The sequence below is a fragment of the Polypterus senegalus genome, chromosome 3 (assembly GCF_016835505.1).
Source record: "Polypterus senegalus isolate Bchr_013 chromosome 3, ASM1683550v1, whole genome shotgun sequence".
In the NCBI taxonomy this organism is placed as follows: Eukaryota; Metazoa; Chordata; class Cladistia; order Polypteriformes; family Polypteridae; genus Polypterus; species Polypterus senegalus.
Window position 1 is genome coordinate 131,277,800 of NC_053156.1, and position 23,942 is coordinate 131,301,741.

A 23,942-nucleotide genomic window follows, 5' to 3' on the forward strand; every position below is an offset into this window, starting at 1 on the left:
CCCTCACTCACTCACTCACTCACTGACTCATCACTAATTCTCCAACTTCCCGTGTGGGTGGAAGGCTGAAATTTGGCAGGTTCATTCCTTACAGCTTCCTTACAAAAGTTGGGCAGGTTTTATATCGAAATTCTACGCGTAATGGTCATAACTGGAAGCAGTTTTTCTCCATTTACTGTAATGGAGAAGAGCTTCAACGCCGTGGGGGCGGAGTTTCGTGTGACATCATCACGCCTCCCACGTAATCACGCAGTACATAGAAAACCAGGAAGAGCTCAAAAAAGCGCTTAAGAAAACATGCATTATATAATTGAGTAGGCAGCGAAACAATAAGAAGCGAGCGAGTGAAATATACAACCATATTCATGAGTTCTGCTACTTCGGAAACAAAGCACGATGTAAACCTACACTTTAAATTAAGTTCATAGACGGGCTGCCGCTGGCGTTTGTAATTTAGTGCCTGCCCATATAAGGCCGTCCGTCAGCGGCAATCCAATAGCAAACTGCCACGGGTAAATATTCACGGGTGAAGGACTGTGCTTATGGAGAGGAAGATGAGATGGTCAGGGTGGTGTTTGACACAAACTCAGCGAAACTGCGAGAGAAAGTTTTAAGTGCCAGGACTAAGGTAACATTAAATACAGCCACGGACATAGCACGAGATGGCACCAGCACAGCTGGGAACCTTCGATGCATGTACACCGAGCGGCTCACGTGAACTGACGAGTGCACAGATAAAAGGCAACAGTTCCAAAGAGTGCTGAACAAAAACCGAATTACACAATTGAAAAGGCAGCAAAAAATATGAAGCGTCTGATAAGCATATTCATAAATCCAGCTACTGCGGAAACAAAGCACACGGTGGAAAAAGTCAATGTCCCGCTAAAGGAAGACAGTGTAAAAAAACCCGTGCATGCAGTGTGTCAGGTCTCAGATAAAGAAGAAGACGAGCTGTTTATTGATGCAGTAAGAAACGAATCGATGAATGAAACCTGTCATCTTTACAACGATTGACAAACACGGAATGTAACTTGAACACAACACATCCTACAAATACGAACCTGATTGAAAGAAATAATGATAATCAAATCCTTGATGACAGCAACACTCAGTAACACTCACAAAACAAATACTGTATATTGACAGTCATGTTACGTTATTTTTAAAATGTTCCCTTTTCTTTTTCTACCTTTTTTAACACACTACTTCTCTGCTGCGATACGCTGGTATATATATATATGTATATATATATATATCCCGCTCTACATACTCGAATAATGGATACTTTATTCGCCATCAATGATTGTTTTGGTAAAGCCATACTCAGTGTATTCATTAGATGAACGGTAAAAAAGTAAGAGCGAGGGAGGATGACTTATTGAGGCATGCAGGCTGTAGTGCGTCAACTCTATCTGAATTGCGATCACATTTGAAAAACATATCTTTTCAAGTTCTATTTAGTCCATATGTGTCAAACTCAAGGGCCACCACATCCGCCCGGCGTAATTATATCCGCCCGAGATCATTTTATATACTGTATTATTGTTATTAAAGCCCGGATATATGAAGCGCTGGTAACACAATAAACTACAGATCCCATAATGCAGCGCTTCAGCTGCCTTGCATCAGGGTAACCTGAATGCAATTCAGAAGATACAGAAAACAGCATAATTAAATAAGAATCTGACACTTCAGCGGACGTTTTAACCCGTGCACAATCACAAAGTGATTTCAAGTGAAGCTGCTTTTATGGGAGACACAAATGCACCAGTTCACCTTGCCCCACTTTCCCTGTTGCCAAGTACTGTTAAACCAAGTCGTCACTACGGTGTTCCCAAATACGCACTTTGCTGATAAACTGAGCGCACTGCGCACTGAGTTTGCACAGCGCTTTGGTGACTTTGATGAACAAAAAAAGTCCGTCTACATGCGGCTCGAACCTTGTGCATGTTTGGTAGCACATATCTGTGTGAGAAGCTCTTCTCAGTGATAAAGACTAACAAAACAGCACACAGGAGTCGCCTCACTGATGAGCACCTGCAATCCATCCTGAGAATCTCCACAACACAGAACCTCACAGCAAACAGAAACGAACCTGTGGCCAAAAAAAGATGCCAGGCGTCCAGCTCTAAAATGACATATGAGCAAAGACAACTGAATGATTTGATTTGTTATTGCACGTAAAAGCGGGAGTCATCCGTTTTAACAAACAGCGTATTGCACTGATACGAAATGGCTGTGTGTGTATATATGTAGATATGTATGTATATGTATATATATGTTTATATATGTGTGTGTGTGTGTGTGTGTGTGTGTGTGTGTGTGTGTGTGTGTATATATGTAGATATATATGTATGTATATATGTGTATATGTATAGATATGTATATATATATATATGTTTATGTGTGTGTGTGTAAATATATATATATATGACAACAACACTCATCACTCACAACAGTGACAAAACAATTACATTGACAATCAGGTTACGTTATTTTCAAAATGTTTCCTTTTCTTTTCATTGCTTCTTTAACACACTACTTCTCCGCTGCGAAGCGCGGGTATTTTGCTAGTTCTATATATAACAACAACAATAATAATTATCTTCATCAACCACTTGATGCAAGCATAATCCAGTTTATGATGAGTAGGGCATTGGAGTCCATCTTGATAGTATCAGGAACACCATGGCACATACATCTCCACTCGTATATTGCAATATTTTAGATTTGCCAATCGACCTAAGCTACACTTCTTTGAGTTGCTGGAGACAAACCAGAAGTACCTGGAGAAAAGCTCATGTCAACATGGAGAGCAGACTCTACACAAACACTAATTAGACCTAGGCTTTTCAGGCTGTGGGGAGACTGAGTTAGCTACTGTGCCATCTTGCCTCCATCATAAATATTTTTTATATATTTATTATTTCCAGTTAAAATGTATAATATCTCAGAAATTATATTCTTTGCACATTTGGGTGATAATTCAAATGGCAAAACTGGCCCTGACATATAAAGACACTGGAGCAGCAATTGTCAAATCCACATGCATATCACCTAGTACTCTAGTATCTATACTTGATGTGAGGCAAAAGGTCTCCTGGAAAGCTCTTGGAATCTTAAGGGATTCTTGTTTGAATCTTTCACTTCAAATAAAATTTAGAGCAAAATTTCATATCTTCCATGCAAACAATAAAATTGATGGTACAATGGTTATTTCCATGCTGAAAAAGAAAGACGTTTCAGCTGTAAAAACCTTCACCTGGTGTACTTCACTAACTTTTGTTAACTAAATGGGAAAAACAAAGACAAAGATCTGGCATTACAGGGGTCACCCTGTTTAATGTTTTAGTTGAAAAAATCAATAAAAGGAAAACTGGTTTTGAAATGATGGTAAGTTAATCGTTACAACTCCTCAAGCTGTCAGAAATGCTGTCTTGAGAAAGACTTGCGTATTCTTTTGAAGCAGGTCTCAAAATGAACAGTAACTAATTTTATGGCTAGAGTCTTTATAAAGGCAGAAGCAGAAGGGGTGGGGCTAATGCAAGTGGAAGAGGAAGTGATGTCATTTATTCTCCTTCATTCTAAAGGAAACGAGTGGTTAGTGACGGTCATGTCAAAACTGCTCACATATTTTCATGCACAAACGCTCCTGTGAGACATCCCCCATACTCGGGTGCTTGACACTATTAAAATGTAATATTGATTCCAATAACAGAAAACATTTACAGTATTGTGCAATGATAGCCAACCCATAATATAAAATAGGACAGCTAAGATACACTAATCAGTTAGACACACATAAATTTAGGAAGTGGAAGGAAGCAGATTTGTCTAAATTCATTTTAATTGTTTTCACTTTATAATTTCAACAAGATTCTTTTAGAAAGCAATATTTTATACTGTGCATTACCAACATTACGGTTCACATTCTAGCAAAAGAAAAACAATCTAAAACAGGCCATCTTTATTTTGGGACAATTTTTGAAGTGAGCTAGCAAGAAGATTCAACTTCATGTTATCCTTGTTTTAAGTTGAAAAGTACAATTTATTGTGCTTCTTAAGAAGGAGGTTCAAGAAGGCAGAAATAATCACATAATCTTTCTCTGTTGGTCTGCAATGTATATGTACCACCCATCCAGTGACAACCATGTGTGGATGTGCACAAGGCAGTGGATGTTCAACAGCCCCAGATCTAACTAGGCTGATCCTATGTAATAAAATGGATTTTCACCAAATATAATAAATGTCTGTACAGTTCTGTCTAACTCCAGATTAACCACAATCTGTACTGATGGAACTAATTAAATTACCTGGCTGAAATTTAAACAAGCTGTGTAAGTTGACACCCTTTAAGGGTGTAAATATGGCATTGCTTCTATTTAATGTTTCAGTAAGTTATTGTGGTGAAAACTATTTGCTAGGAATTCCCATAAAACCTTTGTGTGCTTTTTACTGTATATTATAAATTCCAAGCTGACATGCTTCCTGTGGTGAGCAGTTTTCTTCTTTTCCCAGATTCCAAGCACATGTCAGGTTGACTGGTGACAATTATCTTGCCTGCTGTGCATCCACCATATAAATGATGGTAAGATCCAGTAATTTGCCTGTTGCTGCTGGCATCGACTTTGGAATCTCCATAGGTCTGCATGGGATATGGTGTTATTGAAAATCAAAGTGATGCAAATTCATATTATGTATGTGTTGTTCGACTAACTGAATGGAAAACATGAAGCAGAAGGAAAAGCAAAGTGCATTAATCTTAAAAATTAGTATCACTTTAATTAACTTTCAACAGTTCAGAGTCCAAAAATAAATGACAGGAAGCATAAAATGCTGAAGTTTCAGCCTACAAAAAACTATTATTATGGTCTTGTTACTGAAGTTTTGGGAACAAAGCAGACAGAGACTCAAGGGAGTTGAAAAGAATGTGGGAATAAAAATACTGCATATGACTTGACTGGATCCCAAAAATAAAATCCTGCACAAAAGAACACTTAATCGGCCTTTTGTTTTGTTTTTTTTTTTGCAAATATAACATGAACAAAATACAAAGTTTTTTGTTTACCATATTTTTGAAACACATTTATAACGGATATAAGTCTCAGAACAACAAACTCCATCCGTCCATTCATTCATCCTTTATTTCTAGTGGCTTTGTCTTACTTAGGATCATGGGAGCCAGAGCTCATTCTAACAGTACTGGACTCAAAGCAATAACCAGCCAAGGATGGGTAACCAACACATACCACACACATTCAATAGTGTTGAGAGTGATGACAGAAAAACGTCTATGTCTGGCAAGAGATAAATCACACATTAGGGAATCAATAGGGACAGATTGAAGAGGTGACAGAGGACGCCACAAAGTTGGTCAGCCCAGGCCTTAAGAAATCGAGGACTGACTCCATCTGATGCCATGGCTTTTCCTGTGTGTAGCTTCCTCAGTTGTCTCCTTACTTGGTCTTCAGTTATGGACAGTCCACAATGATGGTCAGAGGTGGACTTGACACTGTCCATTCTAGTTGATGTGGTAGGAGTTCTTGATGTATTAGGGATGGTGTAGGAAGACTGGTCTAGCACATGAGCCCTGGATTGCTTGAATCCCATAATTATGCCCAGTTCATTCCAGACATCCTTCATGTTATTCTGAGTGAGTTTGTTTTCTATATTAGCTTTGTAAGAATCCTTTCTTTCATTCAGCTTTTTCTTCAGCATTTGCCTTGTGTCCTTCAGAGCCTCTTTGTCACTGGATTTAAATGCTCTCTTTTTTGCATTCAGGAGACCTAGTTGTTATTTGTTGCTGTCAATTGGTTAGTGCCAATGTTTCATGGATTCAGCACCCTGTCTCCAAATCTTGTTCATAGTCACTGTCTTTACGACATCCATCAAATGTACGTTTCAACTTAACTCCTACACAGACATGCAGATTAGATTAAATTAATTGGTGATTTAAAGACGGGTGTTGTGTGTTACTGAATTCTGCAGTTAATTGCCCCCCTACTCTTTCTGGCGTCACACCCAATACTGCCAGGATGGTAAGGCTCACATGAACCTGAAGTACATTTAGTGGATTTGAGAATGTTAGGTCATGCTATTCTGTTGGGAGTTTAAAGTACATAAAACAATAGAACAAAAGTTGTGAAGTTGTTATAGCAACAGCTGAATAAACTTTGCTAGGGCTTTCAAATCAAATGATTTAACTTATTGGTTGTTAAAAATAATCTACACATCAAAAGTAAAATAACATTGTTAGATTCTTTAAACATGGAAAGTAGACAAATGAAGCAGTCTTCCTGCTGTTGCCTGCCTTGTATTTGCTTCAGAGCTACATGCAATAAGGAAAAGGGCTCTCTGGAAGTGTGAGGTTTGCTTGATGAGGTGCAGATGGAGTTTGACAGCGGCTTTAGGTCAGCCATAGAGAAATTAATACATCTTTTTCCACCTTTGTTGAATTTTTCTTTTATATATTATTTTACAAGAACAGATCCATATCCAAATGGAAAAAATAACTAACAGAGTGAACCTCTAACCAGTATTAGCAATAATAAATTATATACTGACTTTAAAATTCTGCTTATGGTTTATAAAGCCTTAAATAATCTCGCCCCATCGTATATATTGGAATGTCTGACACCTTATATTCCAAATCGTAACCTCAGATCCTCAAATGAGTGTCTCCTTAGAATTCCAAGAACAAAACTTAAAAGTAGTGTTGAGGGGGCCTTCTGCTGCTATGCACCTAAAATCTGGAATAGCCTGCCAATAGGAATTCGCCAGGCAAATACAGTAGAGCAGTTTAAAACACTGCTGAAAACACATTACTTTAACATGGCCTTTTTATAACTTCAATTTAACTTAATCCTGATACTCTGTATGTTCAATTCTTCATAATAACTATTCATGGTGGCTCTAAAATCTGTACTGACCCCAACTCTCTCTTCTGTTTCTTTTTCCGATTTCTTTGTGGTGGTGGCCTGCGCCACCTCCACCTACTCAAAGCTTCATGATGCTCCAACAATGATGGATGGATTAAAAGGCAGAAGTCTATGTGACCATCATCATCAGACCCTTCCGTGAGGACTCTAAATCCAAAGAGGACTGTTTCATTTATGTTAGGTAGAATGCCGTCTGGAGTTTTTTTTTGTTTTTTCTGTCCCCCCTGGCCATTGGACCTTACTCTTATTCGATGTTAATTAATGTTGACTTATTTTGTTTTCTTATTGTGTCTTTTATTTTTCTGTTCTTTATTATGTAAAGCACTTTGAGCTACTGTTTGTATGAAAATGTGCTATATAAATAAATGTTGTTGTTGTTGTACTTTTGTGGTCCATGGCTGGCCTTTTATGCCAGCCAATACCCCCAGGCCGCCAGAGGGAGCCATCCCTACGACATGAAGATGCTTCAGATTCCAGCAGGGCATCATTGACTATGGAGTTTTCCTGTAAAACCCTGCTGGATAACATCAGGACCACCAGGGGTCGCTCCAGGGAGAACCAGGGACTGCTATTTGCCCTACTCCTCGGAAGTACTTCTGAGCCACATGAACGGAAGGAATGATGTACTCCTGGGGTGAAAAAGGACTTTTTATCTGACCCAGAAGTGATAAGGAATTATGGATTGAAGGATGAGAAACACTTCAGGGTCAGGAACTATATAAGGACTTCGAGAACTCCCAGACGACGAGCAGAGCTGGGTGGTAGGAGGGCAACGTGTCTGGGAGTGGTGGAGAGTTTATTGTTGTGATTTATGAGTATAGTGGAGGAAAGGGTGCTTGGTGCACATTATTATAATAAAAATAAGAATTATTGGACTTTTACCTGGTGTTTGGCGTGGTACCTGAGGGTTCAAGGGAGCAATAGCATCCCCTACTGTCACACTTTACACTTTAAAATGATTTTTTTTCTGTTAAATTTTTTTAGAGTAATGCTTGTTGTAGAAGTTTATAAGTGTATACTAAACAGCACTATTAAAGTTAACGAAGAGATCACTGTGGTAACCTTTTAAATATTAGGCACCCAAGCTCCCATCAAGACTACATTACCAGTCTTTACTGGTGTTACTCATTTTAAGCATTTTTCTCCCATGGCCCCACCCACCCAAAGATTCGTAGAGAGGTTATGTTGCTTACCAGTATGCAAAGAAAACCAGCAGGAACATTATAATTTCAAAGAGACTTCAATTGAAGATCATGGTTTGCATGGTCCCCATGAAGATTTGTGAAAAGGTGCTGGAATACTAAGGAAAGTTGTCTGTTCTCTACGTTGAAATGGAAACATTTAAGCATTGCTTACACAATTACTCTATAACTGTACCTTTTTCAAAGCTGTGTACTATGTATTGTGTCATAAGATCACATATACCTATCCTCATGAGTAGAATCAAACCAAGTCAAAAATATCAGGCTGAGCCTGGCATTAAATTGTATCCAGTTATGGAGACAACAAAACACACTGACTTTAGGAAACCAAATATTTTCTCCACAGTAGGAATTGTAATCTAACATGGAAATAATGAGACTGGGCTTTTATATTTTTTATTCAACCTCTGAGGCATTGCTCATCCTTAAGGTGATAACTAACTATCCATGTGTAAGTCCTCACCACAGATTAAGTCTAACACTGTCTGCTTAGAGTCAGAGGCATTTCTTCACTTTAAACAATATGTTAGAGACCTAAGCAAAAATAACCAATATTTAATGTAGCCAGTCTGTCTTAATATCTGAACAAATTTGATTAACCTGAAGTCTGTTTTCTGATTAGGTCAATTTAATATTTTCATCCTAGCACAGAGAGTTATATATATATATATATATATATATATATATATATATATATATATATATATATATATATATATATATATATATAAATATTTAGTTATTTTTTACATAATGAGATTTTTTATTGAGTATGTAGTATGGATATAAATACAGTATTTATATACAGTAAAGGACCCTTTGTGGCTGCAGGTTTTGAATGAGAATTAGTACAGTGGATCGAGACTGTTATTTTAAAATGAGTTAATCAAGAACACAGTGACACAGATGGAAACTTGTTAAGGGTAAATTTCACACAAACATTAGGAAGTTTTTCTTTACACAGAGAACCATAGGCACATGAAATAAGTTGACAAATAGTATGGTAGACAGTACTTTAGGGACTTTCAAAACTCGACTTAATGTCATTTTGAAAGAGTTAAGTGGATAGGACTGGCAAGCTTGGTTTGGCAGAATGGCCAGATATTGTCTAGATTGTTCTAATGTTCTAACATAAGTTTTGTGCTTACTTTTATTCACCTATAGTATGTTTGCAAACAAATAAACTCACCACCACTTTTGCTCCCATAGTTACTTAGCCAGTTAGCGTCCTACTACACAAGCTTGACAAATTATTGGGTTTTTGGCCAGTTTTGCATGAGTTTTTCATATACAACTCTGGGATCTGGCCTAATTTGGGTTTGTTTTATCTAAGAAATTAAGGAATTATTATTTTTATATGTTTAAAATTTGTTTTTATTAGAAGAAATTCTTAACACATTGTGCTAGCTGACTCACTCTTGTCTAACAGAAACAGGTTCTAGATCACAAAAATTTTACTTTTCTTTGCTGTAATTTTTAAGAACAAGAGAATGGCGATATACACAAAATCTGATATGGTTTCATGTGTTGCATGTTTGCTCTTAAGATAGACAGGGATTGCATTTGGATTACAATTGAATGACACAGTAATTGTTTAATTTCCACAATTCACATTAAGTAAAGTAGGTGTAATATTCTGAATATTAATCAAACATATTAAGCAATTATGAACAGCACATTTTTCACCTATGTTGTATTTATTATAATGTCTCTGAACAGGGGCAGATCAATGCAGAGGGCATTCTGGGTGTGCGTTCAGTGGTCTGTAGAGGCAATGGGCCCTTTCACTAATAAGGCAATCGAATATCTGCTTCCTGAACCCAACACAGGAAAATACTGTGCAGCGTTAAACTACCAGCTGTCATGAACTACATTGTTAAAAGTACAATCAACTCTTCATTAAGGAGCTAAACAATCCTAAGACCTGTGGCAAGACTCTAAAGTTCAGCTAGAAGAGATACAAACAGTCCACATGTTTCAAAGTGACAAAAATGACAGTTCAACTGAAACCAAATTAGATAATGCAAAGTGGACAAGTCAGTGAAAGAAAAGGAGAAAGACACAGTGTCACGATTTGACTCTCATTTTCAATTTTTTAAAAGGACGCTGGGGCTCTAAAATAATTTAGATATTGTTTTTGGGGGTTTTGAGACCCAGGAATCCAATGGTCAGATTTAGTTTTGTTTCAACTGAGCTTTTCTTATGTTAGTTATTTTTTTACATTATATCATGGTACCATTTTGTTTTTTGCTATGAGAACCGCCATTTGGGGACTCTTGTGTTGATGGTTGCTATGTAGTTGTTAAGGGTGAATTCAGGAATCATGGGTGGCATGGGGTATAAAGATCTGCTGCTTGGACTTCCTGGTTGTCCAAGTTGGAATTCACTATAAAGACTAGACATTCTGTTTGTATGTTTTAATAATAATTTGAAAGGCTCATAGGTTTTGAAATTATTAGTTAATTTATTCATTTAAATAAAAAAACCACACACAAATGGTACAAGACAAAGCAGTCATACAAAGACATATGGAGATAATTAGAGAAATATAGGTCATTCATGTGTTTTTACTTGCTGTCAATAATTTCCGTAAGTCAACTTTAAAAATGTAAAAATGAATTTTTATCTTACTTAGTAAAGCAGTGTTCATTCAAAGCTTGTGGTGTTTGCATGTGAGCTTCCTCCAGTCATTCTGGTTTATCCCCAAAGGTTTGCATGTCAGGTTGTTCTCAACTGTTCATGTGTGAGTAAGCACATCCTGCAATAGGCTGCCATTTTGGATGACCTCTGTCTTGCATGCACAAAAGGCTACAGTCCCTCATGACTCAATAATGAAATAAACAGCTTTGTAAAATTGAAGGATGGGTCGATGAAATCTCTCACACTTTTAGCCAGAAGGCAAAAGTCATGTAATTTTTCCAAGAAGCTTCTACAAATTGAGGTAACTTTCAAGAAGATTATTGTCTTTCTCTTTGCACACCAATGATAACATAAATGAAAGGAGTAAATTTCAAATCATCCATCTACCGTCTGAATCAGTGTTAATATAATAAGGTCAGATGAGAAATAAATCTTGTCTGCCTATTGAAAATTCCCCTTTATCTCAAATCATGTTATTTTTGAATAAGTACTCTCCTTAATTTGTTCCTAGTAAAATTAATTTCCCTGTATCATAAAACATGTTTCGACCAGATTCTTCCTCCTCCTCCTCCTGTTTCATCCTAATTTCAGTCTGCAAAGAACAGAATGTAAACATTTGCTTAGAATTTCCTCGAATTGTTATCATGAGGATACTGAATATGGCCACATCATGTTCAACTTGTTTATTATTAAACCTCTGAATGCTCAAAATAAGTCTTGCCAAGAAATGAAAAAGTGGTGGCTCCACTATACAGTTTTTTTTATGTCTTACACTGTAAAAATACTTTTTCCATTGGCATTCACCTTGTGTATACTGGAACACCTCTTGTTGCCCTTAACTGGCATGACATAACCTTTACATATTTACTATAAAACAGGACAAACATTAGAACAATCTAGATGAGAACGGGCCATTCAGCCTAACAGAGCTTGCTAGTCCTTCAAGATACATAATGCACCACTCTGTCCTAAACTCTCTCCCTCCCCCATTCCCTAGTTTCAACAATCTTCAACTAACTTACTCATGTGCCTCCCCAACACATTGGTGCCCCTCTACTTCAAAAGATTCCTGATACGGCAGAAAAGGTCCCATTTGTTCCAAAAGGAGTCCCAATGCTCCATAAACCTATACTTTCTAATCTCCTCAATCTTACCTGGACTGGCTTTTGGCACAGTTACATGTTTGGATAAAACTACGTTGTTAGGTCTGCTCTTCCGCCTGGCACTGAACTCTTTAAATTTGTTTTGCAGAACTGTTAGACTATTTTCATGTATGTCATTACCTTCATGTATGTCAATTGTTCCAACATGGGTTAATGACATCTGGTCTTTAACCCCCCCCAGTCTTGGTCCCCTCTACTCTGGCCAAGAGCCTATCCACCCTTCCAGGGAAGGCAAAACACTGTGAGATTTTCTGTCTCTGAAGCAAACCTGTGTTTCAATGACCTTAATGACTGAGTCTTCCATTATTCCCACATCTCACTTTCTCAGTTTGGGCTCCTTGTGCCTAAAGTGCATCCGGAAAGTATTCACAGCGCATCACTTTTTCCACATTTTGTTATGTTACAGCCTTATTCCAAAATGGATTAAATTCACTTTTTTCCTCAGTATTCTACACACAACACCCCATAATGACAACGTGAAAAAAGTTTACTGAAGGTTTTTGCAAATTTATTAAAAATAAAAAAACTGAGAAATCACATGTACATAAGTATTCACAACCTTTGCTCAATACTTTATCGATGCACCTTTGGCAGCAATTACAGCCTCAAGTCTTTTTGAATATGATGCCACAAGCTTGGCACACCTATCCTCGGCCAGTTTCGCCCATTCCTCTTTGCAGCACCTCTCAAGCTCCATTAGGTTGGATGGGAAGCGTCGGTGCACAGCCATTTTAAGATCTTTCCAGAGATGTTCAATCGGATTCAAGTCTGGGCTCTGGCTGGGCCACTCAAGGACATTCACAGAGTTGTCCTGAAGCCACTCCTTTGATATCTTCTACTGTGTGCTTAGGGTCGTTGTCCTGCTGAAAGATGAACCGTCGCCCCAGTCTGAGGTCAAGAGCGCTCTGGAGCAGGTTTTCATCCAGGATGTCTCTGTACAAGGGACAATCATCTTTCCCTTTATCCTGACTAGTCTCCCAGTTCCTGCCGCTGAAAAACATCCCCACAGCATGATGCTGCCACCTCCATGCTTCACTGTAGGGATGGTATTGGCCTGGTGATGAGCGGTGCCTGGTTTCCTCAAGCGTGACGCCTGGCATTCACACCAAATAGTTCAATCTTTGTCTCATCAGACCAGAGAATTTTGTTTCTCATGGTCTGAGAGTCCTTCAGGTGCCTTTTGGCAAACTCCAGACGGGCTGCCATGTGCCTTTTACTAACGAGTGGCTTCCGTCTAGCCGCTCTACCATACAGGCCTGATTGGTGGATTGCTGCAGAGATGGTTGTCCTTCTGGAAGGTTCTCCTCTGTCCAGAGAGAGAGTCACAGAGTCCTGGTGGTTTCGAATTTCTTCCACTTACGGATGATGGAGGTCACTGTGCTCATTGGGACCTTCAAAGCAGCAGAAATTTTTCTGCAACCTTCCCCAGATTTGTGCCTCGAGACAATCCTGTCTCGGAGGTCTACAGACAATTCCTTTGACTTCATGCTTGGTTTGTGCTCTGACATGAACTGTCAAGTGTAGGACCTTATATAGACAGGTGTGTGCCTTTCCAAATCATGTCCAATCAACTGAATTTACCACAGGTGGACTCCAATTAAGCTGCAGAAACATCTCAAGGATGATCAGGGGAAACAGGATGCACCTGAGCTCAAATTTGAGCTTCATAGCAAAGGCTGTGAACTTATGTACATGTGCTTTCTCAATTTTTTAAATTTTTAATATATTTTCAAGAATTTCAAGTAAACTTTTTTCACTTTGTCATTATGGGGTGTTGTGGATAGAATTCTGAGGAAAAAAATAATTTAATCCATTTTGGAATAAGGCTGTAACATAACAAAATGTGGAAAAAGTGATGCGCTGTGAATACTTTCCGGATGCACTGTAAATTCCTTAAAGATACCATCCAGCTCTACAAGGACCTGAAAATGGTTGAACTCTGGGTTTGATGCCCCAGGGAATTGTGTACCCTCTTCCTGGCAGCTGTGACCCTCTTGTCTGGTTTGTAGTCTCCTCCCAAGCCACCTTAGGGGAACACACTATCAATCTAAAGGTTACCTGGGCCAAGTCCTCCAGTTCTCTAATACATCACAGGCCACTCAACTCCTCCACCACTTCAGTGATCCAGAGCTGGATTAATTGGCATCTTCTGCAGACTTTGCCTTCAAGAAGGACTGACTCTTCCAAGCTATCCACAAAAAGTCCAACATCAAACAGGACTTGCATCCTCATTTTTAAAAAATATTACTAAGTGGCTCAACCACTTTTAATAAATTGCCTCGGCTGCCTTAGCCAATAAAAGGTGTAATTCTGCTTCACTTCTCAATGTATTAATGAACCCTTAACGCTGTCACCCTGTTAATTGCGCTGGCCTTCCTGACCACTAAGAACTGTTCTATAAAATAAACTCTCTTACTGATATCAACTACTAATTATTTATTTTTCTGTTTCTTTTGCTGCTTGTGCTTGATCATCGCTCTCTCACTAGATGCTTGTTTATGTATCATGGAGCCCCTCTCTAAACTGCTTTGTAGTCAGCCACATACCTTTACTTAAAATAAATGCTTTCTTCCTAAAGAATAAACACTTATTTCCTCGCTGTCTACTAGCGCTAACATGTTATTTTTCAAGTGCTAAATGGTGCTCTATCCAATTATTCCTTATACAGTATGTCTTAACTTCTTCCCACCAAGAAATCACTGTTTCTTTAAAATATTCAACTTTATACCACTGGTTATTTACTTACAGACTTGCCAGTTTCAATTTCCACTTTCTGCCATGCTTTGCCAATGTAGACATCAAAAATCATATGTAAAAATAATCAATAGAACCCACAATGATTTCATTCTGGTTAAGTCCAGTCAAAAAGAACAGAATTTCTGAACTCTTAATTTCTAAACCATTGAAAACAGTGAAATTGATTCTGGTAGATCTATAGGGCATATTGTAGTGCACTATGATGCTAGCCAGCACTGACCCAACATATTGATTCTCATTTGTGTCACTCATTTAATTAACTTTCTTTTCTTACAAGGACTGCTCACTATGCCCCATTAGGATAGAGATAGTGTGAATTCAGCAGGCTCATCTTTTTATTTTTTTATAAAAACCCCTAAACAGCTGGTCCTGAAACTGTGCATTACAGCAGTGGTCTGCCAGTTCATACCATTATCATTTCTGGCTTCAAAGCTTCTTCTGTTCTTATATCTTGCAGCTACAGTCAGCCCTTTTACAATATTTTCATTATGGAGTTTTTCTAGAGTCTCAGTCACTGGCCTGTGGTCAGTCCATTTAGGATCCAATTTTATCAATATTCCTGATACTGAAAGTAGTTAGAGGATATATTTACTATCTGAGACGTTTGAAAAAATACAGATTAGACAATGATAATGGAAAAGTGTAGAGAACATTTCAAGGAATGTTAAAAAGGAAATTGACATGTATTACAATAATTCAACTCAGGCACAAAACAGTAAACAAACTGATGTTTTCTCTGTGATAGGTATTACACTACAACACAAATAACGTGAGGCTGTGATTACTGATGTAACTTGAGTATTGTAGTCTTGGTAGCATATCTACAATATCTATCACACAGTCCAGTAAACAAAGCCATTCAATCTAAACAACAACAACAACAACAACATTTATTTATATAGCACATTTTCATACAAAAAGTAGCTCAAAGTGCTTTACATAATGAAGAATAGAAAAATAAAAGACACAGTAAGAAAATAAAATAAGTCAACATTAATTAACATAGAATAAGAGTAAGGTCCAATGGCCAGGGTGGACAGAAAAAACAAAAAAAAACTCCAGACGGCTGGAAAAAAAAAAATCTGTAGGGATTCCAGACCATGAGACTGTCCGGTCCCCTCTGGGCATTCTACCTAACATAAATCAAACAGTCCTCTTTGGATTTAGGGTTCTCACGGAAGGGCTTGCTGAGGATGGTCACGTAGTTCTGCCTTTTAATCCATCCATCATTGTTGGAGCATCATGAAGCTTTGATTAGGTGGAGGTGGTGCAGGCCGCCACCACAAAGAAACCGGAAAAAGAAACAGAAGAGAGAGTAGGGGTCAGTATGGATTTTAGAGCCACTATGAATAGTTATTGTGATGAATTGAACATACAGAGTATCAGGATTAAGTTAAAGTGAAGTTATGAAAAGGCCATGTTAAAGTAATGTGTTTTCAGCAGTGTTTTAAAGTTCTCCACTGTATTTGCCTGGCGAATTCCTATTGGCAGGCTATTCCAGATTTTAAGTGCATAACAGCAGAAGGCCGCCTCACCACTTCTTTTAAGTTTTGTTCTTGGAATTCTAAGGAGACACTCATTTGAGGATCTGAGGTTACGATTTGGAATATAAGGTGTCAGACATTCCGATATATAAGATGGAGCGCGATTATTTAAGGCTTTATAAACCATAAGCAGAATTTTAAAGTCAATCCTGAATGACACAGGTAACCAGTGTAGTGACATCAAAACTGGAGAAATGTGTTCGGATTTTCTTTTCCCAGTTAGGATTCTAGCAGCTGCATTCTGCACTCGTTGCAAGTGATTTATGTCTTTCTTGGGTAGTCCTGAGAGGAGTGCATTACAGTAATCTAGTCGACTGAAAACAAACGCGTGAATTAATTTCTCAGCATCTTTCAGTGATATAAAAGGTCTAACTTTAGCTATGTTTCTTAAGTGAAAAAATGATGTCCTAATGATCTGATTAATATGCGATTTAAAATACAGATTAGAGTCAACAATTACCCCTAAGTTCTTTACCTCCGTCTTGACTTTTAATCCTAATGTAGCCAGTTTATTTCTAATAGCCTCATTGTATCCATTATTGCCAATCACTAAGATTTCAGTTTTCTCTTTATTTAACTTTTATTTAAAGTTTTATTTAAACTTTTATTTAAAGATATCTGCTTTAACATACCCATTTAAATGACCAAACAATTTGTTTTTTTACATAATGCATAAGCAAAATTAAAAGAATAATGTAACAATAAGGTAAAGACCAGAAAATAAAACTAATATTCTTCTTAAATGTATAAGTGACACACATATTTATTACATGCTTTATGATCATGCCTGGTGGTTAGACTCCAACCAATGAATGATATCTGACATATAAATGAAGGCTTAAAATCAAAAATATTTGACCATCATTTGACTTGTTTACAAAGTCGAACTTTTTTGCTTCTCAAAATAATCTATTCACTAAAAACATTTATGACCATCCAACTGCTTCCTTATTCATTCATCCTAATCCTATCCTAATTAGAAGTCATGACAGATTCGACACACATCGTAATTGTTTTGGATCTGACTCATGGCTGTATTGTTCTTTATGTGGAATTTATATGTTCTTTCCATGTTTGCATGGATTTTCTTTGGGTAGTCTGCTACCCTCTAACATTCCAAGTATATTTGTGAATATCAACTTGTTAGGTGTGTTAGAATATCAGATTAACCCACTATAAGTAAGTGTGGTTGTGTGTGAATTGGCTATGTGGGGAAGTGGTATCCCAACTAGATACCAAATTAGTAAAAATTAGTATTTTATTGCTATTTATGGAGCTCAAAGCTAAAAACAAGAACAAGATTTAGAGCACTAGAGAAAGTAGGGCATTAACCTGCTGCCACAAGGCAAACTAAAGAGGATGTTTGAGCAAATCCTTTTAAAGTTCAGACATTGAGTACTATAGAATTGACTCCTTAGTTGATAGGATTAGACTCACCTGAAACAGGGTCAAGTCTTATTGATGGGCTCAGAAACTTGAACAAATAATTTTAGAGGGCATCGCCCAAACCAGTATACAAAGCAGAGCAGACAAGGTCGAGACTAAAAAATGAGGATCTACCAAGATTCGTCTCACCAGAATTGGCCTAGAATGTTTTTTTCTATGAAGAATTTAATTATTTAAAGAAATTAACTATAGAATGAATGGCAGCAATGGAATTGAAATATACATAAATTGACTGTATTGTAAGAAATATGGTTTTCCTCACAAAATCTCATTTAGCTATGAAATGCTAATAGTACAAAAAAGATATTACTATTAAAAAAGAAAAAAAAAACAATCACTGGTAAAAAACTGCAACACTAATGTTGGTCTAGAACTGAAATATATTTTAGAGAAGGCCAAGTTAGATAACAGTGTCATAAAAAAAATTCTCAAAAATATCTGAAGATGTTAAACAATTTATTATCAACACTGCGAACAGTTCAAGTCTTTAAAGCTACCTTCCTTGAATTACACATATGACATTGCTTGTTCTCAATAAAAATTAAGAAAGTACAAGAAAAACACAACTCTTCTAACACAGAATCAATCTTATGAAAAGAATGATTTTTGTCTGACATAAAAAGTTACAACATACTGTATGCAGTATTCTGCAGCACTGAATCAAAGAAAATGGGTTCAGAAAACAAAAGTGAATAAATATACCATATTTTTCCAATTATTTTGCAATTTAAATTGTAAATTCTCAATTTTTATATTTTATATGAACGCTTTCATATTAAGACTTTATTTAAAAATGACATGGGTCTGAGGGATGAGAGTGGCACTACAGTGTGAGTACACCTGTGAGAATCATAACGTAGCAATAGGATGTCACTGATGAAGCTTCACTTAGTACATTGTAACAGATGCTATTTTCAGTAACCTAGTGAGGCAGAAAATAAAAAACATCAACAAGCTAAGAATTAGACAGCTGAAGAGGGGTGTTAATTATGTAGGACCATTTCCAATTCTGTCAGAACCTTTATAACATCTGCTCATGTGAACAGAGCACTGAACACATTTTTTTTGGTGTAAGTTATTATCTGTGTCTACAGAAAAAGAATAATATAACTTTATTTTGATAAAAATACAGTATATCTGTATTTAGTATAAAATAAAATAGATATTTTATATCCATATAAATTAAAAAAAACTGTATTCAATGGACTAACATCCCGTATTAGTTCTGCATATACCAGTCCTTAGATACTATACTGAGTATATAGGGTTGGAACAATAAGTTATAAACATAGAAAACACTTCTTATCATTTATGTTTAAGTATAGATGACCACAGATAAATTTGTATTATTGCTCTTACACAGATGACCTGCATATTTCCTCTTGCATTTCCACATAGTACAACTCTCAGTGAAATTCTTACCCTTCTGAATATCCACTTAATAAAAGAATAGTGACTAATGCAGTACATTCAATCTAACTTGTTCATTTCAATAGCTTCAGTAGCAACTAGTGCTGCTTTGCAACTGTCACACACATGCACTTGGGAGACAGTCTAAAGGCTTAACTGGGAGTAAGACACAAAGACTAGGGTTGTTGAATGGTGCTAATTCCTTTTCTCCTTCCTCCACAGACCAGCAAAAGGAAAGCCTGCCTAAGACTCTGCCTATTTCATTTCCTGTCTCCTCTGTATACAACCAGACCTGTTAATCCTCTTGTTTATTTGGACTTGAGTGATTACTCGTTTTGTTATTTGCCTTACAGTACTGGATTGAACCCCCCAAATTTTTATCCTGTTTGTTATGCTTCCTTTACAGTACTAACACCAGGAATTTGAATAATGTTAATGGCCTAGTTCCAGGTATGTTCAACCAATTAACATAATTAACCAATTAAAAGAATACTGAAATGATGTGTTACCTGTAGTTTGACTATATCATATGTAAGAGTTCTTTTTTGCCTATTTTTTAAAGCTACAGTTTTAATCTTATGCTTTTTTTTTTTTTTTTTTTTTACTTTAGTTCCCTTTTAAGAGGGTCAAGGATACATATTTGCACCAAATAACTTTTTTTGGTTTTTGTTTAATTTATATAGACAATCTTAGGGAACTGGTCAACAGGATAGGAATATCTCAACCAAGCTTCATTCCATCATGCCCATTGTGCTGGAAGCCATCAACTAACTGGCAAGGTGCTACACCCAGTTTTGTATAGTGCGAGTGTACATACATAAAACAAAACGTGTTTTTGCCAACTTAATATGGCAATTTCCAGCAACGGTCAGTTCTCCTAACACAACTGGATCACTTTATTGCAATACGGGCATCTAGCAAAATGAAACTGCTTTTATTAAGAGTCAGCAATTACATTCCAGTAACACAGAAGCCATCTGTGATGCAAAGATGAGACTGACAACCGCCGTGGCTCAGTGGCCTAGGTCTCCCTGTGATTTATTTACATTACACTTACTTATTTGGCTGACGCCTTTATCCAAAGTGACATACAACATTTATGATAGAGTATTTACATTTTTTTTAGTTTTCCAATTGGAGCACAGGCAGGTTGAGTGTCTTGCTCAAGGTCACACAGGGTCAGGGGCAGGATATGAACCTACAATCTCAGGGTTTGAAGTCTTAAGTCCAAAGACTTAACCACAGTGCCTGTCTATTTTGAGGTAAATTAACTCTGGCAGACATGCCACTGTACATGGCCATTGGCTCGCTGGAAAGGCAACTGGCAGAACCGTCAGTTTTTTAAACATCCTGTAATATTCACTGTAACAGCGATCATGTCATTATATGTGACCCACTCACACGCTGTCAACTTATACTTTTCTCTAATTCCCAGAATGCAGAGGATAAAGTTCTGCTTCATCATGATTGCATATGTATGAGTTTGATTAGCACAATCCATGTATGGCTGTTTCAGGGCCACAGCACAGGTGGAGTTCGAGGCACATTTATGTACACGTGTGATTTATAAAGGTAAATTGCACAGAAATATGTGTACCCTAGGTTTACTAAATCAGATTTTTTTTAGCATTAGCTGTACATGTTTTCCCATTTTTTGGCATTCGCGTATGAAATCTAAGCAAAATTTTATAAATGAGACCCCAGCACAAAAAAGTTATTATTACGAAAAAAGTCAGAAACAAATAATCAGTTAGAAAAATTATAAATGCCAACAAAAGTTATAGTATAACAACTCAGGCTGAAATCCATTAGTTACTATAATGTCATGCTAGCCTCCTTGAAGGTGTTAAACCTCATTGTTCAATATACAGAGCAACAACTTTTAGTTCCAGGAAACACTTGGAAAAATGATAGTATTAATACATTTCCTTTTGGTTCCTAATCCTAGTAAAAGTGCAATATAGATAATGCAAGCTCTTCTTGATGAGCACATTTAGTTGAAAAACAAAACCGGACATTTTATTCTTCAGTAACCCCCTGCCCACCCTTATCCTGTAAGTGAAAGTTGCTTCCTGTTTTCTGGCTTGAGTGAAATTCCTTTCATTAATCATGAGTGAAGGGCAGAAAGAATCAATATCATGATTCCTTTAAGAGTCTAGTGTCTTTTCTTTTTTCTTTTTATTAAATATATTTCTCCTAAAGTTTGTATATTTAAATTTGATGACCAAAATAGCACAGCGTATTTCAAAAATGCCCTTATTGGCACACTGTAGAAGCTATCAGTTTTTAACTAAAATAGACTACAATATTTTGAATTACAGTGAAACCTTGGATTGCGAGTAACTTGGTTTGTGAGTGTTTTGCAAGACGAGGTAATTTTTAAAATAAAATTTAACTTGATAAACGAGTGAGGTCTTGCAATATTAGTAGTACGTGTATGCTTTGTCCACCGAGCGTCACGTGGGGATTGTGGGTAATCGTCTCCCATGCTCCTTCTCAGTCGGTGTACCTCACTCATATGGTCAATATCTGTATGAGCATATACTGTTTACTATAGCATGGTGACCACATGTGTGTGCTGTAACGTGCGAGTCCCTGTCATGCACCCCAAAACACGAGGCTGAGTCTCAGTACTTTAGCAAAACCAGCTTTATTCAGCGTGAAACAGGAACAGCACGGTCATTTATTGTAGAGGGATCTACCGCAATCTTATACAGAGACACAGCAATCAAGCAGGGTTGTGACCAGGTTAGTGGCTAAGTAATACTGTGCTCTTGTATTTATAATGTTCCTTGCATCACCCATTAACAGCAGGTACTTATAGCTTGACCGCAATCTTTTCTGATTCTCTTTAATGGTGCTTCGAGACGCTCACGTGTTGTCCTGTTGGGGGTATGGGGTGTTATTGGGGAATCCCAAAAGAATTTAGAAACCTTACAGTGCATAAAGCACTTTTTAAATTTTGTGTCCAAGTGTAGTGACTCTTCAGGCAAAAGCAATTGTCATTGGATAGGTTTCCTTGTTAAAGTCGCAAAAAAAGAAAAAGATTCCAGTGAGCCTACAGATAGCAGTGATTCCGTTAGTTAGAGTGAAGATTTTGCATTAATCATTTTTATATAATATTTGTGGGTTGTGAAATGAATTATCTGAGTTTCCATTATTTCTTATGGGGAAATTCGCTTTGATATATGAGTGCTTTGGATTACAAGCACGTTTCTGGAACAAATTATGCTCGCAAACTGAGGTTCCACTGTACTCAGCATTTCATTTTTTGTATTTTTTTCACATTTAAAAGTTGCACTTGAATACACTTGCATTTTTCTTATTTATTTAGTTGTAAACATTGGTTAACACTGTAGTATTTGACTTTCATTTTGTTTAAATCACATATTAAAATCACATTTACTCGTTGCATTAAAACGAATTTAGAAAGTCTGAGTTACTCTGCTACTCATACTTCCTCTATTAAGTAACCAGAAATTACTTGCTATCTTGAATTCTAGCCTACTAAATTTTGGTACTGTGAAGTATGCTACCATAAACCTTGATCTACATCTTAGAAGCAAAACACTGTATCAAATGCTCCTTACTCATAAGTAATGACTGTTCACCCGCACCGTCTAACACTTGAAAGATCATTTTTTAAGGTTACACATGGCTTTCATTTGCAAGACTTAGTTTTTTCCTGGACACATCCACCTGTTACCTGCTTTCCTTTGGCTTATTGCTTTATTACTTATTGCTAGAATAAATAGGAATTACCTTAAGTACAGTATTAGGAGGGAGCACATAGTTATAATAAATGAGCAGGATTATGTTATTTGGCATTGATGGAATTGTGGCACCATGTTTTGTTGCACATTCCTAACTCAAAAGTAATCTTATGCTTAGGGGCAGAGTATGATATTGAGGTGGTAGGTAGTTTGGGTTCACCGACAAAAGCGCAATAGACATATGCGCCCCGACAAAACCGTGACTGACAAATGAGCGCCGACAAACCCGCTAACTGGTTTTCGACAAATGAGCGCCGACAAAATCGCGAGAGAGGCCAACAGAGTGGGACGCCATTGCTGCAATTCTTCCTACATATGCAGGGCGTAATCTTAAGGACCATCTGTGTGCCGTGCTGATGGCATGCCGTGTCTCATAACATTGACTTCTAAAATAAACATTATTATATATGCTTTAAACTAGTAATTCATATTTAATGAAACTTTAGCGATTTTGTCGGGGCGATTTTGTTGGCGCATTTTAATTGGCGCTATTTTGTCGGCGTGCATATGTCTATCGCGCAAATGTCAGGTCACAGGTAGTTTGGGGTGTCTGTACAGGGCAAACAAAAAACAGTTGCACTATAACCTGACTTTCACTTACAATAACACATTTAATACTTTGAAATTACAAACAAGAAATAATAAGTACACAAATACCATCAACAATATTAAAATAATAGAAAACTATTTTTTTTTTTAGTTTGTCTTCTTATTGTTCTTGTGGCAAAATAAAATATTCCTTATTTTTCAAACAAGTCAGGAAATTTTATGCATGGTGTTACATTTGTGTTGTTCTAGGTTTGAGTTAACTGTTTGGAAAAACATGCAGATTAGGTTGATTGGAGATGCTCTGTTGGCCCCTTATATATGTGTGGGATGTCACAGGTGTCCATAGCCGGAAATACGATAGTCATAACCAAAATGAATTAGAGCAAGTGAAGACACAAGTAGCAAGTTATGGTGAAAAAGTGCATAGTGCCTTCATTCATAGAAATTCAAACACAGTGTGGAGTGTCCAAAAAAGTGTGGTGAATTTCAAATCATTCCATAAATAATCCTTCATGAAAAC